This window comes from Pogoniulus pusillus, chromosome 5 (genome assembly GCF_015220805.1).
Source record: "Pogoniulus pusillus isolate bPogPus1 chromosome 5, bPogPus1.pri, whole genome shotgun sequence".
In the NCBI taxonomy this organism is placed as follows: Eukaryota; Metazoa; Chordata; class Aves; order Piciformes; family Lybiidae; genus Pogoniulus; species Pogoniulus pusillus.
The window spans coordinates 38635219-38649858 of NC_087268.1; positions in this window are offsets into that span (position 1 = coordinate 38635219).

Below are 14640 nucleotides of genomic sequence, written 5' to 3' on the forward strand. Positions count from 1 at the left end.
CCCAGTATGGACCTCTGAGGGACATCTCTTGTCACCCACCTCCATCTGGACATCAAGCCATTGACCATTACTCCCTGGATGTAACCATCCAGATAATTCCTTATCCACTGAACAGTCCATGCACCAAATCCATATCTCTCCAGTTTAGGGAGAAGGATGTTGTGCAAGACTGGGTCAAAAGCTTTACAGAAATCCAGAAGTCCAGTTTTGCCCCCTTCTAATCAATGCAGACTTCCAGCAGTACACCAGCAGGTTTTGTAACAACAAGGTAAGCTACTTACACCATGTTCCAGGGTAGACAAAAAAACCCTTAGCTTCACACTGTAAAAATACCACACTGAAGGGCTGCAGTTCAGCTCTCATGTTATCTCAGCTGCTTTCAAATGGAAAAAGCAGACCAAATAATTATTGCTTTTGAGGGTCACAGAAGAACCATGCTAAATCCTTAAGGGTCACAGAAGAGCCATACTAAATCCAAAGAGCTTCTCCACTCAAGTGCAACACAGCAAGAAAGCAGCTGCCTGCACTAGAGGATAGCTTTCTGAATAGGGGGATAGAAAGCTGGCAGTACAGCATAGCATGGGCACAGCATGGGAATGATCTTTGTCAGGGCACCTTCAGCAGCCAAAGAAAGAAGAACGATCTCTGACTCGGCTTTCACTTTCCTCCCTTTTAAGGAGAGCTGGCTGCTGAAGCAAACACCATGACCAGTTCCATAAATGGTTATTGTCATTTGGGCTACCAGTTAGTCAAGCCACATTGGCTGATACTAAATTCAGTCAAATAAAGTATTATTTATGGTCTACTTAGTTTAATGTACACCAAGATAACCATGAAAGAGAATTGTCCATGGCACTTGGGCTTGACTTTGACAAGGGTGCAAGGCCCTCTCTTGCACATGCCATGTATAAAGGACATATAGCACAAGTAGACACAAAGTCAAACTCTGATGTGGTGGTGCAGAGGGATGTAGACAGGCTGGATGGGCAGAGGCCAATGGGATGAGATTTAACAAGGCCAAGTGCAGGGTTCTGCACTTTGGCCACAACAACCCCAAGCAGCACTACAGGCTGGGGACAGAGTGGCTGGAGAGCAGCCAGGAGGAAAGGGACCTGGGGCTACTGATAGATAGTAGCTGAAGATGAGCCAGCAGTGTGCCCAGGTGGCCAAGAGAGCCAATGGCATCCTGGCCTGCATCAGGAACAGTGTGGCCAGTAGGACAAGGGAGGTTATTCTTCCCCTGTACTCAGCACTGGTCAGGCCACACCTTGAGTGCTGTGTCCAGTTCTGGGCCCCTCAATTCAAGAGAGATGTTGAGGTGCTGGAAGGTGTCCAGAGAAGGGCAACAAAGCTGGTGAAGGGCCTGGAACACAAACCCTATGAGGAGAGGCTGAGGGAGCTGGGGGTGTTTAGCCTGGAGAAGAGGAGGCTCAGAGGTGACCTCATTGCTGTCTACAACTGCCTGAAGGGAGGCTGTAGCCAGGTGGGGGTTGGCCTCTTCTCCCAGGCAAGCAGCAACAGAACAAGGGGACACAGTCTCAAGTTGTGCCAGGGGAAGTATAGGCTGGATGTTAGGAGGAAGTTTTTCACAGAGAGAGTGATTGGCATTGGAATGGGCTGCCCAGGGAGGTGGTGGAGTCACCGTCCCTGGAGATGTTGAAGAAAAGCCTGGCTGAGGCACTTAGTGCCATGGTCTAGTTGACTGGCTAGGGCTGGGGTATATGTTGAACTGGATGATCTTGGAGGTCTCTTCCAACCTGGTTTATTCTGTGATTAATGTGTGATGGCATGCAACAGCTGTCAGAGGTTCCAGGCAAGAAAGAAGACATAAATGCAGCTTTTACATATAGAGATGCTACTAAAATCTTTATGGATTCAGAAGCACAAATCCTAATAACTTCACAACCGTCTGTGAGCAGTGTAAAACTGGAAGACAAGGAAGACTGTAAAACAAGGAAGATTGAAAGCAACCTTTGACATTCCTGCCATAAGTCAGGAATTATAACGTGAATCTGATATGACAAAGTCAAAGCAAAGCAGAGTTCTAACCTGACCTGTTTTTAAAGGGAACCTTTTTTCCCATACACACATGTGTATTTTCCATTTGCTCATACTTTTTCTTTTTGACAGATTTGATGAGTAGAAAGAATCCAACCATCGCGTTGCTGTGGAAACCAAAATACTGGTGTCATCTTCTGAGGAAGTGTGACACGTAGAATTAACACCACTGAATTGAATTTAATAACACTGTGCAACATCAAGCTTAGCCTTAAATCAATACTTAATTTTCTTGGTCATCTTACAGATTAGTTGCAGCCATTATATCTCCAGGGAATGCCAACCACCCCATGGAGGGTCAGTATACTTAAGTGATACTTTACAGGATCTTCTAACGGCCAAATCTCAAAGTATCCTTTCAAGCTGTATAACTTAAGCTTTCATAAATATTTTTTTGTATGCTCTGAAGTCATCCCTCATGTTCTGTAGTAAATAATACAGTCAAATTTACCCACTGGATGAGGCACTTAGTGCCATGGTCTAGTTGATTGGATAGGGCTGGGTGCTAGGTTGGACTGGATGATGTTGGAGGTCTCTTCCAACCTGGTTGATTCTATGATTCTATGTAATTTCTAAGCCTAGACTAAACGTAACTGACACTGGGAGAGCAACAAAAATAATAATCTCCAATGTGCCTGCATAAAAATAAGATTCTACAAACATTCCTTTCCCAGAAAATTAATTTCAAATGGAAGTCAGAGCTTCAACAGAGTCAGAGCAGTCAACATGGTTTTACCAAGAGGAAGTCATGTTTGACCAGCCTGATAGGCTTCTATGAGGACATAACCTGGTGGATTGATGATGGTTAAGCAGTAGATGTGGTTTATTTTTATTTCAGCAAAGCATTTGACACTGTCTCCCACAGCATCCTTCTGGCTAAACTGGGCAGTGTGGTCTGGATGATCAGGTAGTGAGGTGGATTTGGGAACTGGTTGAAGGAAAGAAGCCAGAGAGTTGTAGTCAATGATCCCATTGGAGTCCAGTTGGAGGCCTGTAACTAGTGGGGTCCCCCAGGGGTCAGTACTGGGACCAGTTCTGTACAATATATTCATCAATGACCTGGATGAGGGCATGCAGGGCACAGAGTGCACTGCCAGCAAGTTTGCTGATCACACCAAACTGGATGGAGTGCTAAACCAGAAAGCTGTGCTGCCATTCAGTAAGACTTGGACAGGCTGGAGGGCTGGGCAGGAAGAAATTGAATGGAAGTCAACAAGGGCAAGTGTAGAGTCTTGCACCTGAGAAAGAACAACCCCAGGTGCCAGTATAGTTTGGGGACTGTTGGAAGGCAGCAAAGAGGAAAAGGATCTGGGGCTCCTAGTTGGTGGGAGGTTGACCTTGAGCCAGCAATGTGCTTTTGTGACCAGGAAGGACAATGTCATTTTGGGATGTATTAAAAGGGCTGTGGCTAGTATCACAGAATCACAGAATTTCCTTGATTGGAAAAGACCCTCAGGATCATCGAGTCCAATCATTAGTTTCATATTGACAAGTCCCTGACTAAACCAAATCACTCAGCACAACATCTAATCACTATGAGTCGCTATGGTTGGAAAGGACCACCTGGATCCAGCACACCCTCCCACCCCAGGTGTGACCACTTTGCCCTCCCTCTCCACTCCCCTTTATAATCAGCCCTAGGAAAGGCAAGCCCTAAGCTTGCCCAGCTGGGCAGAGGGATCCTCCTCCCATCGTCACTGGTGAGTGCCCATGGTGCACACTGGGTGAATGGTGAAGGGACTCTAAAGGCCGGGGGGCCTGGTGGCCCCCCAGTTAGGTAGGACAGAAGCTTGATGGTCACTGTAACATCACCCACTGGTGCTGCCTGGGCCCTCTTATTTAGGCTGAGCTCCTCTGTGTTGTGAGTATGTAATGGGTGAGTCCCAAGGGGATGGAGCCAGGCTCTTCTTGGTGATGCCTGATGACAGGACAAGGGGCAATGGTGGCAGCTGAGGCACAGGAAGTTTTGTTTAAACATGAGGAAGATATTTTTTTTGCTGTGAGGGTGACAACACTGGAACAGACTGTCCAAGGCAGGTTGTGGAGTCTCCCTCTCTGGAGACATTCAAAACCCACCTGGATGTGTTCCTGTGTGATCTGGTATAGGTGATCCTGCTCTGGTGGGGGGGAGTGGACTGGATGATCTTTTGAGGTTCCTTCCAGCCCCTGACACTCTGTGATTCACTTTAGATTACTCATAGCAAAATTCTATTCCTGAAAGTTCTTCCGTATTCAACTTCAATGCAGTTTTTACTTGGGAGTATCTCACAGTTATGAGCAAAACAATTCGAATCATACCTGTGTGATCAGTGAGATGGGCAAGCAGAAGCACAAAGCCTGAGAGCAGATCCCATATACTATGACTACACAGCTTTGAAACCTTTCTTTTGGTTTTTTGTTTGTTTTGTTTCCTGAGCCCTATCTTTCCCAGGCTTCAGCTTCTGGTACACCAGCTAAACAATGTAAAAGGGTCCCAGCCTCATTGTCATACACTTAATTTATTGCATGTATCATAAAAAGGTTTATCTTTGCTCTTTTCTGGTTTTAAAAATCCATCACACAAAATAGTGCAGCTCTGCACTTATGATTTTGATTTGTACTATGACTCTTTTATTATTGCTGCCCCTAGTTGGGTTGTGCTGTTTGTGAGCTCCAGACTCTAAATAAACTCTTGCAGTGGTGAATCGCTTTGACCTCATCAACCCAGAACTGAGAAACAGTTTGAGTACTGTAAATGCAAAGCATTTTATGCTAGGCAGGTTTGTTAGTAATAGTTTTTTTAAATGAAAGGATAAAAAAACAACCAAATATAACCTGGTGGTTTTTTTTTTCTGTTTTCATGCACAAATGTGAGCCTGGAATGGGTTGCCCAGGGAGGTGGTTGAGGCCCCATCCCTGGAGGTGTTTAAGGCCAGGCTGGATGGAGCTCTGGCCAGCCTGATCTAGGGTAGGGTGTCCCTGCCCATGGCAGGGGGGGTGGAACTAGATGATTCTTGTGGTTGCTTCCAACTCTGACTGATGGTGAGGGGCCTGGAGCACAAATCCTATGAGGAAATGTTGAGGGAGCTGGGCCTGTTTAGCCTGGAGAAGAGGAGGCTCAGGGGTGATCTTATTACGATCTACAACTACCTGAAGGGGCATTGTAGCCAGGTGGGGGGTGGCCTCTTCTCCCAGGTAACCAGCAACAGAACAAGGGGACACAGTCTCAAGTTGTGCCAGGGTAGGTATAGGCTGGATATTAGGAAGAAGTTCTTCACAGAGAGAGTGATTTCCCATTGGAATGGGCTGCCCAAGGAGGTGGTGGAGGCACCGTCCCTGGGGGTCTTCAAGAAAAGACTGGCTGAGGCACTTAGTGCCATGGTCTAGTTGATTAGATAGGGCTGGGTGCTAGGCTGGACTGGCTGATCTTGGAGGTCTCTTCCAACCTGGTTGATTCTATGATTTTATGATTCTATGATTCTGTGATTGGTTATGGAGAGCCCTACAGTATCTGCAGTTAAGAAACTTAATGCCATGAGTGGAATTTTACAGCCTACAGCCCTTTATGAACCTGAACAAAGCTGTTTCCTCCTTGAGGATTCATAAATTTGCTATATTATTCTTGCATAGGCCAGCACAAACAAACATCTGAGCAGAATAAATGCTTCGTGGTGCAAGGAGCAATGATTTCACTCTGTAACTAACATCACTAACTGAGATAGGTTATGTCATGGCAGAAGATCAACTCTGTAGTTTTGCCTCTGCCAGTAAACTGACTTCATACACAGAATTAATGGAGTTTAGTGTATTCTGTGAAAGGACCTGCTAGGAGGTTAACACCTGCTGCACAGGTTTGGCCAACAACAATCAGTTCACAGCAAGTTCTTAAGAAGGTATTTATGAGAGAGTGTCACAGAAGGACCTTCTTTATATTGCACTTGATTTCTGGCAATTGGTGATTCATTAATTGCCTGTTAGAGACCTTTTAAAACTAAACATCTACTGACAAATTCATATGGTTCATGAACCCAGAAGTCAGGGCTACAGTAGAACACTACAGGGATCATTGATGGATTTGTATACTGTACCTACTGGCCTATCTGTAATTGTTGGACAGGGGCTTTAGTCTCTTACTTGCATAAGCTGTAAAATTACCCCCCCAAAAAAAAAAAAGCCAAATTGTCAGCATATTTTGGTCCTCCATCAGTTTGGCAAGAAAAGGAGAGAAATAACAAAAGAGGAGATGGTAGAAGAAATACACCACCAGGTTGTATGCAACAATAAAGGAAGATGGGAATCTTGTAGGAACACAATATGTTTTGTTTGTTTAAAATGGTAGGCAAAGGAGATATTTAGTTGCATACCAGAGACACTGTGAAATTCCAGAACCTAGAAATAAGTTCTGTGTACAGTTCTGGAGCCCCCCAACACTAGAAGGATATTGAACTATTAGGGTGAGTACAGAGGAGGGCTATGAAGACGATCAGAGTGCTGGAGCACCTCTCCTATGAGGACAGGCTATGAGACTTGGGGCTCTTTAGCCTGGAGAAGACTTTGAGGAGACCTTGCAGTAGCATTCCAATATCTGAAGGGGGTCTATTTACAAGGTCTTGTAGTGACAAGATGAGGAGTAATGGGTTTAAACTGGAAGAGGGGAGCTTCAAACTAGATGCTAGGAAGAAGCTCTTTACAGTGAGGGTGGTGAAATACTGGAAAGGGTTGCCCAGAGAGATTGTGGATGCTCCCTTCCTGGAGGTGTTCAAGGCTAGGCTGGATGAGGCTTTGAGCAACCTGTTCTAGTGAGAGGCATCCCTGCCTATGGCAGGGAGTTGGAACTAGATGATCTTTGGGGTCCTTTCCAACCATCCTATGATATTTCTCTGGGTTTCTTTCTACTACTGAAAATAGTAAAACACAATCCATAAAGGCTTAGTGCCTTTGACTGCAAGAAGTTATTTAACTTGTTCATGCTACATTCACTATTTATATTCAGTCTTGAGTAACTGTGAGAGTAGCTGGTGATATGGCCACAGAAAAGTGCAAAACTTGAGAGCTCCTACAGGCTCAAGAGGCAAGTGTCAGTGCTGGATGGATAGTGCACAGAAGTGTGCATGAAAAAGTTTTGAAGGCTAAGGCAAAGTATGTAATGTGCAAGTATTTCAGGTAAGTCTCAGCTGAGGGATGTTCTTCTTTCATGTGTCTGGAAGGTTACCTCCAAAGTCACTTTCATGTTGGCAACAGCGTAACCTCAGTGGAAGAGAGTCTTCATTTACTCTATTTACATGTTGTAGCTAAGGGATTTTTCTTAAATATCCTTTATTCTTTCAACCAAATCACTATTTAGAGAATTTATGGGGGTTTTGGTACCTTCAAGAATCTACCCTTTTTTTGTCCCATGTATACTGTGCTGTCAACGGTGTGAAGTAAATGAATGATCTGTGCACTTTCCATCTCAAACATTCGAAAGAAACCCTCTATCATTGTGATGGTTTGGGTGTTCCCCACCCCCCGCACTTTAGAAATACCCAGAGTAGACTCAGCTGGCTCTGGGAATATGAATGAAGCTATTTATTTACAGCTAGCACAATATACAAGCAGATATTTACAGTATATACAGTTATAGACAGAAATAGACAAGGTAAAAGGTAATACAGAAACACAACAGCCCTCCCAGAAACCTGAATCCCCAGGAGGGGCTCTCAACCACCCCTGCACCTTCCCCCTGCCCCTCTCAACCTTACCCCAGTCCTAAAGAAGAATGGAGGTTCAGCCAAGAGGTTATGAAGCAAAGGTGAGTGGAAGGTGAGGTTAGGGAGCTGCAGCTCAGTCAGAAGCCCAAAGCAGAGTGAGCTGAAATGGTGAGAGTGTTATCTTATGTTTTTCCTTTCTTCTTCAGCAAGACTCTGAGGGAAGTGGACATCACCATTGTTTTCCTTTCACAGCCTATGATCTAGTTCTTCTCACCAAAACATTCTAGCTAGCTTCAAGCTGGCACAATCATCCTGTTCTTTAGAGTCAAGATAAAGATGCAAACTGTAAATTATGTTCCTGTAAAAGGGGGATGACTATGGATCTAAGCATCCAGCTGGATCTGCAGAGTGCTCATACTGACATTTGGAAAGGAATTGCAATGTCTGAGACTAATGGTTAACAGTAGTAACCTTGGGTCAAAAAAGGACAGAGATTATAACCTGTCATGCAATCAAAGGAAAAAAACTACTTTCTAATGTGTATTAATGACATTTGAATTTTGAGGTAATTCCTCTTCTACTTGTCTTTACATTTTTAAGCCTAGAAACAAATAACACAGAGGAAAAGCAATTTCACAGCACTCAGTACTTATGAAACTAAATTGTTGTAAGTCAATACTCTTCCTAAGTAATGGGCATTAAATGTGTTATTTGAAAGCATATTGCAAGCAACTTGAATAAAGCATATCCAGAACTCATCTGTTCTACAGCAGAAATGACTGGAGCAATGCCAGCCTTCACCAAGACATTGAGGAGGGCTGATCATTGGAATGGGCTGCCCAGGTTGGTGGTGGAGTTGCCATTCCCTTTCAAGACAAGACTGGATGAGGCACTGAGTGCCATGGTCTAGTTGGCTGGCTAGGGCTGGGTGCTAGGTTGGAGTGCATGATCTTGGAGGTCTCTTCCAACCTGGTTGATTCTTTTCTGTATATACTGTAAATATCTGCTTGTATATTCTGCTAAGCTGTAAATGTAAGGTGAGTCTAGTCTGGGTGATTTCCAAAGTTGGGGGGAGGGCAGGTAACACCCAAACCATCACAAAGTGAAAGATTGGAATGAGGTCTTTTACAAACTGGTTAATTCTGTGACAACTCAAGAAGCTGATTATAATAACAATAACTTGAGGGTACATTTTGTTTATGGTAAAATGTGTAGTCTGGACCAATAGATTCTGTGGCTGAAGGCCAATGACTTCATTAGTCCAGGATATGGTTGCTACAGGTTATTGTACTCAATGTTTAGATATTGAGATCTTAGAGGACAGAAGAGTGAAGAAAATTGACTTCTTCCTCTGTCCTTCATCCATGCCATTTAGACTCTTGATGCACTTCCTCCTTTTTATACCATGTTTTACTACTTTACCCTCTGATCTTTTGTTAGCTTAGATTGTATCCTTCAAGATGAAAAACACTTTGAAGTCCCAGAATACAGTAGTTCTTTGCCAGAATATGTAGATACTAGTAGGGAATTGAGGTACTTGCATATTCACAGTAAAAATACTGTAGGAGAATCATTATTCAATTAGAAGAGGTCAAGCATGGAGAGAGGTAGATTTGTCAATGAAGACAGACACATCAATCACCCAGTCCTTACTAGAGAAGATACAGCACATTTCATAAGACCATATGTCTGATTTTTAATAGGTCATTGTTAGATTATATCACTCCTACATCTGCTAAGACATTCCTGGACTCTATTTTTTTGAGCTGTAACAAATGCAGTGGCAAACTGCCACACAACATACAGTCAATGAAATGCAGGTGACCTGGCTGAGTGTGTTTAGCAGAACTCTCCAAGCTGAAAAACATTTTACTATCCCTGTGACACTTTGAGCACATGATGATATCAATCTTAAGTCTCTGGCAGCCATAGAGGTTTAATAACTGGCAAATTCTCCCCCACTGCTCTGCTCTGTTGAGACCTCACCTGGAGTACTGCAACCAGTTCTGGAGCCCCCATTACAAGAAGGATGTGGAGATCCTGAAGCATGTCCAGAGAAGAGCCAGGAGGATGATAAGAGGGCTGGAGCAGCTCTATTGTGAGCACAGACTGAAAGAGTTGGGGCTGTTCAGTCTGCAGAAGAGGAGGCTGTGAGGTGACCTTCTTGTGGCCTTCCAGTGTCTGAAGGGGGCCAACAAAAAAGCTGGGGAGGGACTTTTTAGGCTCTCAGGGAGTGACAGGACTAGGGGGAATGGAGCACAGCTGGAGGTGGGTAGGTTCAGGCTGCACATGAGGAAGAAGTTGTTGAGCATGAGAGTGGTGAGAGCCTGGAATGGGTTGTCCATGGAGGTGGTTGAGGTCCCATCCCTGGAGGAGTTTAAGGCCAGGCTGGATGAGGCTGTGGACAGCCTGCTTTAGGGTAGAGTGACCCTGGGCATGTCAGGGGGGTTGGAACTGGCTGATCCTTGTGGTCCCTTCCGTCCCTGACTGATTCTATGAAATTAATTGTTTGTTGTCAGCAAAATCAGTAATTTATAAAAGGAGGAGATGCTTTGCACATGCCATAGGGAAATGTTTACTAATTCGAGTTGCATTACCAAATAATTTCCAAGGTTGAGCTAACATGCTCTCTAAAATGGCACATGGAGAAAGAACACCCTGATCTGAGAGAACCCATTCAAGTACAACTACACTATTTGGATAACGCCTCATGAGCAGAAATCTGAGTTACTACAAAATGATAGCAACAGAATCTCAAGAGCAGTGTTTCAGGTTATGCCATTTTGAAGGCATGCATGGTACATTGCCACATGTTAGTAGCAGTACTCTGGCAGATACATAGAAAGTGTGCTGAAACAAGCATCACACAGGTTGCAGGTTCTCAGTAGTGCCAAAACCAGTAAAGATTTGGGAATTAAGTTTCAGATTGATTCTAAAGAAGATGTTAAACAGAGACAGAAGAGAGATGAAGACTGGAGATGGGTTTTGAAAAGTAAGGCTGCTGCCAAAAAAACCTTGAGTAAGTAACAGCTCTGAAAGCACAGAAAATGGAACCTAGTTGCTTGGAAGTGATCTTGAGTTGAAGACAAAATGCTCTCATTCCTTCTGATGGCTAAAAGGAATTTTTTTTACCAGATGGAAAATTCTTTTATTTATCTGAGGCGGAGGTGGATTTTAACAACCTCCTTGACTCCTCAATGCTATTATAATTTCACTTAAATTTTAGGCAACCCAGTCTCTAGGTAAGGTAGATTTTCCTTTTCTCTTGTTTTCCATGTTTCACTTGCGGCACATCTGTATCCAGAATTATTCTGCATCTCTTCCTCCACTTTCAGAGGGCTGAAAAGCTCTCTTCAACTAGCATTGCTCACTCTACATATATGCTGTGACAGGTGAGATGTAAACTAAAACTCTCTCTGCTTTTATACTGTTTCTTTCTTATATAAGTGAGGAGCCTTATTCTGAACAAAGCACTTTTCTTTCCATCTGACCCAGATTTGCCCACAACACAAGCTGTAATGTGCACAATGTCCTACCAAAATGCAGGGGCAATAGGAGTGGCGTCACTGTGGTTTTGTCCACCTGTCACTCTAACCCTAATAGTTTTCTGCTTTTCAGTTTCCCTCTGGATTTTTCAATTCCCCAAGGCACTGCTACTTGACCTGTGATGCTTACAATGAAGAGCAGGATCTTCTTGGCAATCTGCATGCTTCCCAAGAAACCTGACGTGAGATAGCCAAACATCCATCAGGGAACAGGGGTTGTAAGGTAAAAGGCAATTGCTCAGGCACTGGGATGATCTACATATTTTTTAGTTCACACACACACATGTATTTCAAAGTCTACTCTCCATTTGACCCACGTGGGCAAGTATTCATGCAAAAATACCTCTTCATAAGTTCTACTTGAGTGATTCTCAGAGCTCAAACTAAGGACCATCTCATGTGCCTGGCAGCCAAAGACATTTAACTTCTGAAAGCAGCACAGTTATTTGTCTACAAAATCAATAATTAATAGGGGAAAGAGAGGCTGCATAAAACTAAGAGTAAAAGGAAAGCAGTAAAATCTCTAAAATACAAATACAGGAAATAAAGCACTCTTTCTTTTACTGTGCTGAAAAATTAATTCAAATATATTTACACCCACTAGTCAGCTTAATGGCAATAAATTACCAAGATTGTGTTTCTGCATAGCATGCAAGTACTGAGGTTTTGCCTAGTTGCCTCAGCAGGTAGTTTTTCTGTGAGGGCAAATAAACAGGTGAATAAGGAATGTTTAAGATTGTAGAATACTTTGAAAGTAGCTGATTTAATTTCTATTTTCCTTGCCTTCAGCTGACCCTCTGTCAGTATCTCTATGGGACAGACCTCTGATTGATTTACTGTGATCCTATTTGGTTGGGTTAAACACCTTTCCCAGTTGACGATCACAGATAATGGCAGAATGTAGTGGTTTGGGTGTTCCTCGCCCCCCACACACTTTGGAAATCATCCAGACTAGACTCAGCTGGCTCTGGGAATATGAATGAAGCTTGTATTTACAGCTGGCACAATATACAAGCAGATATTTACAGTATATACAGTTATAGACAGAAATATACAAGGTAAAAGGTAATACAGAAACACAACTCCCCTCCCAGAAACCTGAGTGCCCAGGAGGGGCTCTCAACCACCCCTGCACCTTCCCCCTGCCCCTCTCAACCTTACCCCAGTCCCAAGGAAGAATGGAGGTTTGGCCAGGGGGTTAGGAAGCAAAGTGGATTAGTCCAAAACATAGGGCGAGGTTAGAGAGGAAGATGCAGCTCAGCCAGCAGCCCCAGTGAGAGTAGTTATCTATGTTTTTATTTCTTGTTCCTATACATCTCAGCAAGCCTATGAGTGAGGTAAACATCACCACTGTTTTCCTTTCTCAGCCTGTAATCTAGTTCTTCTCACCAAAACATTCTAGGTAGCTTCAAACTAGCACACAGAGCCACTTGGTTTCAGGAAAGAAAGGCAAAGTGTCAGGGAATTAGTAGCAGTGTCCAAGTTTCAGCATTGGAATGTTCAGTCCTGTAGTGACCTCGTGGACAGCTGGATTTGTGGAGCCCAAATCTAACTAGAGCATTGCAAAGCTTCTCCTCTGTCCTACGTTTGAATGGACTGATGTAGCACCAGCTCCATGTGTGAAAACTCACCGTGCTTATTGCTCTTTGAAAATGTTTTTCTCCATATAAACAATGATTCAGCTTAGAGCTACCAACGATTTTCAGAGTCTCGTGTTCCATTTGCCCAGATCTCACCCACGCACTCTAATAAAGGGTGGTCTGGCAGCGAGGCATATAAATAGTACAGAAAAAAATGTGGACAAAACAGCCTGTGTGAAAGCCTGGGCTGCAAAAAACTATCACAGTATCACCAACGTTGGAAGAGACCTCATAGATCATCAAGTCCAACCCTCTACCACAGAGCTCAAGGCTAGACCATGGCACCAAGTGCCACGTCCAATCCTGCCTTGAACAGCTCCAGGGACGGCGACTCCACCACCTCCCCGGGCAGCCCATTCCAGTGTCCAATGACTCTCTCAGTGAAGAACTTTCTCCTCACCTCCAGCCTAAATCTCCCCTGGCGCAGCCTGAGGCTGTGTCCTCTTGTTCTGGCGCTGGCCACCTGAGAGAAGAGAGCAACCTCCTCCTGGCCACAACCACCCCTCAGGTGATTATTTGCACTATCTACCCTATTCCAGCTAATGCTGCACTGGCTCTGGACAGCACCAAAATGTCACAGGTGCAAAAATAGTACAAATTCATCCTCAACTTCTTTTGGCAAAACTAAAACAGTGAAAAGAGGGGACATGTTTTCTATGTACAGTGCCCAGATGACAACTGCTCCAATTTTGATGCTTCAGTGTTTAAACTACCACTTATTTATAAAGAAATATGTAAAATTTTCCCAAATTATTCATTAGACAGGCCACTAATCTTGTCCCTCCATTCCCCTTAGAGAAAGTCTTCTGATGACAGCTATTAAATTACATATAGTAGAAGGAAAGTTCTTAAGGGAGCTGGGGTTGTTTGGCCTGGAGAAGAGGAGGCTCAGGAGTGACCTCATTGCTGTCTACAACTACCTGAAGGGACATTGTAGCCAGGTGGGGGGTGGCCTCTTCTCCCAGGCAACCAGCAATAGAACAAGGGGACACAGTCTCAAGTTGTGCTGGGGGAAGTATAGGCTGGATGTTAGGAGGAAGTTGTTGCCAGAGAGAGTGATTGGCATTGGAATGGGCTGCCCAGGGAGGTGGTGGAGGCACCGTCCCTGGAGGTGTTCAAGAAAAGCCTGGATGAGGCACTTAGTGCCATGGTCTAGTTGACTGGCTAGGGCTGGGTGCTAGGTTGGTCTGGATGATCTTGGAGGTCTCTCCCATCCTGATTGATTCTATGATTCTAAGTTACTTAGCAGATGTTAGTGTATGAGAGAGATTTTCCACACTGGGCAAAGCATCATTACCTTGGAGTTAATGTGGTTTTACAAGAGCGTGCTTTATTTGTCATCTCCAAAAATACAGCATTTGCAGCTGCAAGAGTCAACATAAATATGCAAACTGTTAATGCATTAACACAAGTGGCAGTACCAGATCACAGAGCTTAGCATAAAATCACAAATAACTAAATAGGGTGTAGCAAGTTACGTCTCTGAGCAATCAAAACCATGCATAACATTACAGTGCAGCTGGTTAATAGCTCGTGCCATGTGTAATTTAAGTCTCCTTAATGACTAAGAAGAACTTTGAAGCAGTTTCTGAAGAAGTATGACTTTGGTCCTACAGTATCCATCTTAGGCTTTCCTTGTCTCCAAGTGTATTTCTGATAATCAAGGCAATGGCTTCCATAGATTATGATGTACATTTTCACTTTTGTCATACAATGTGAAAAACAGGT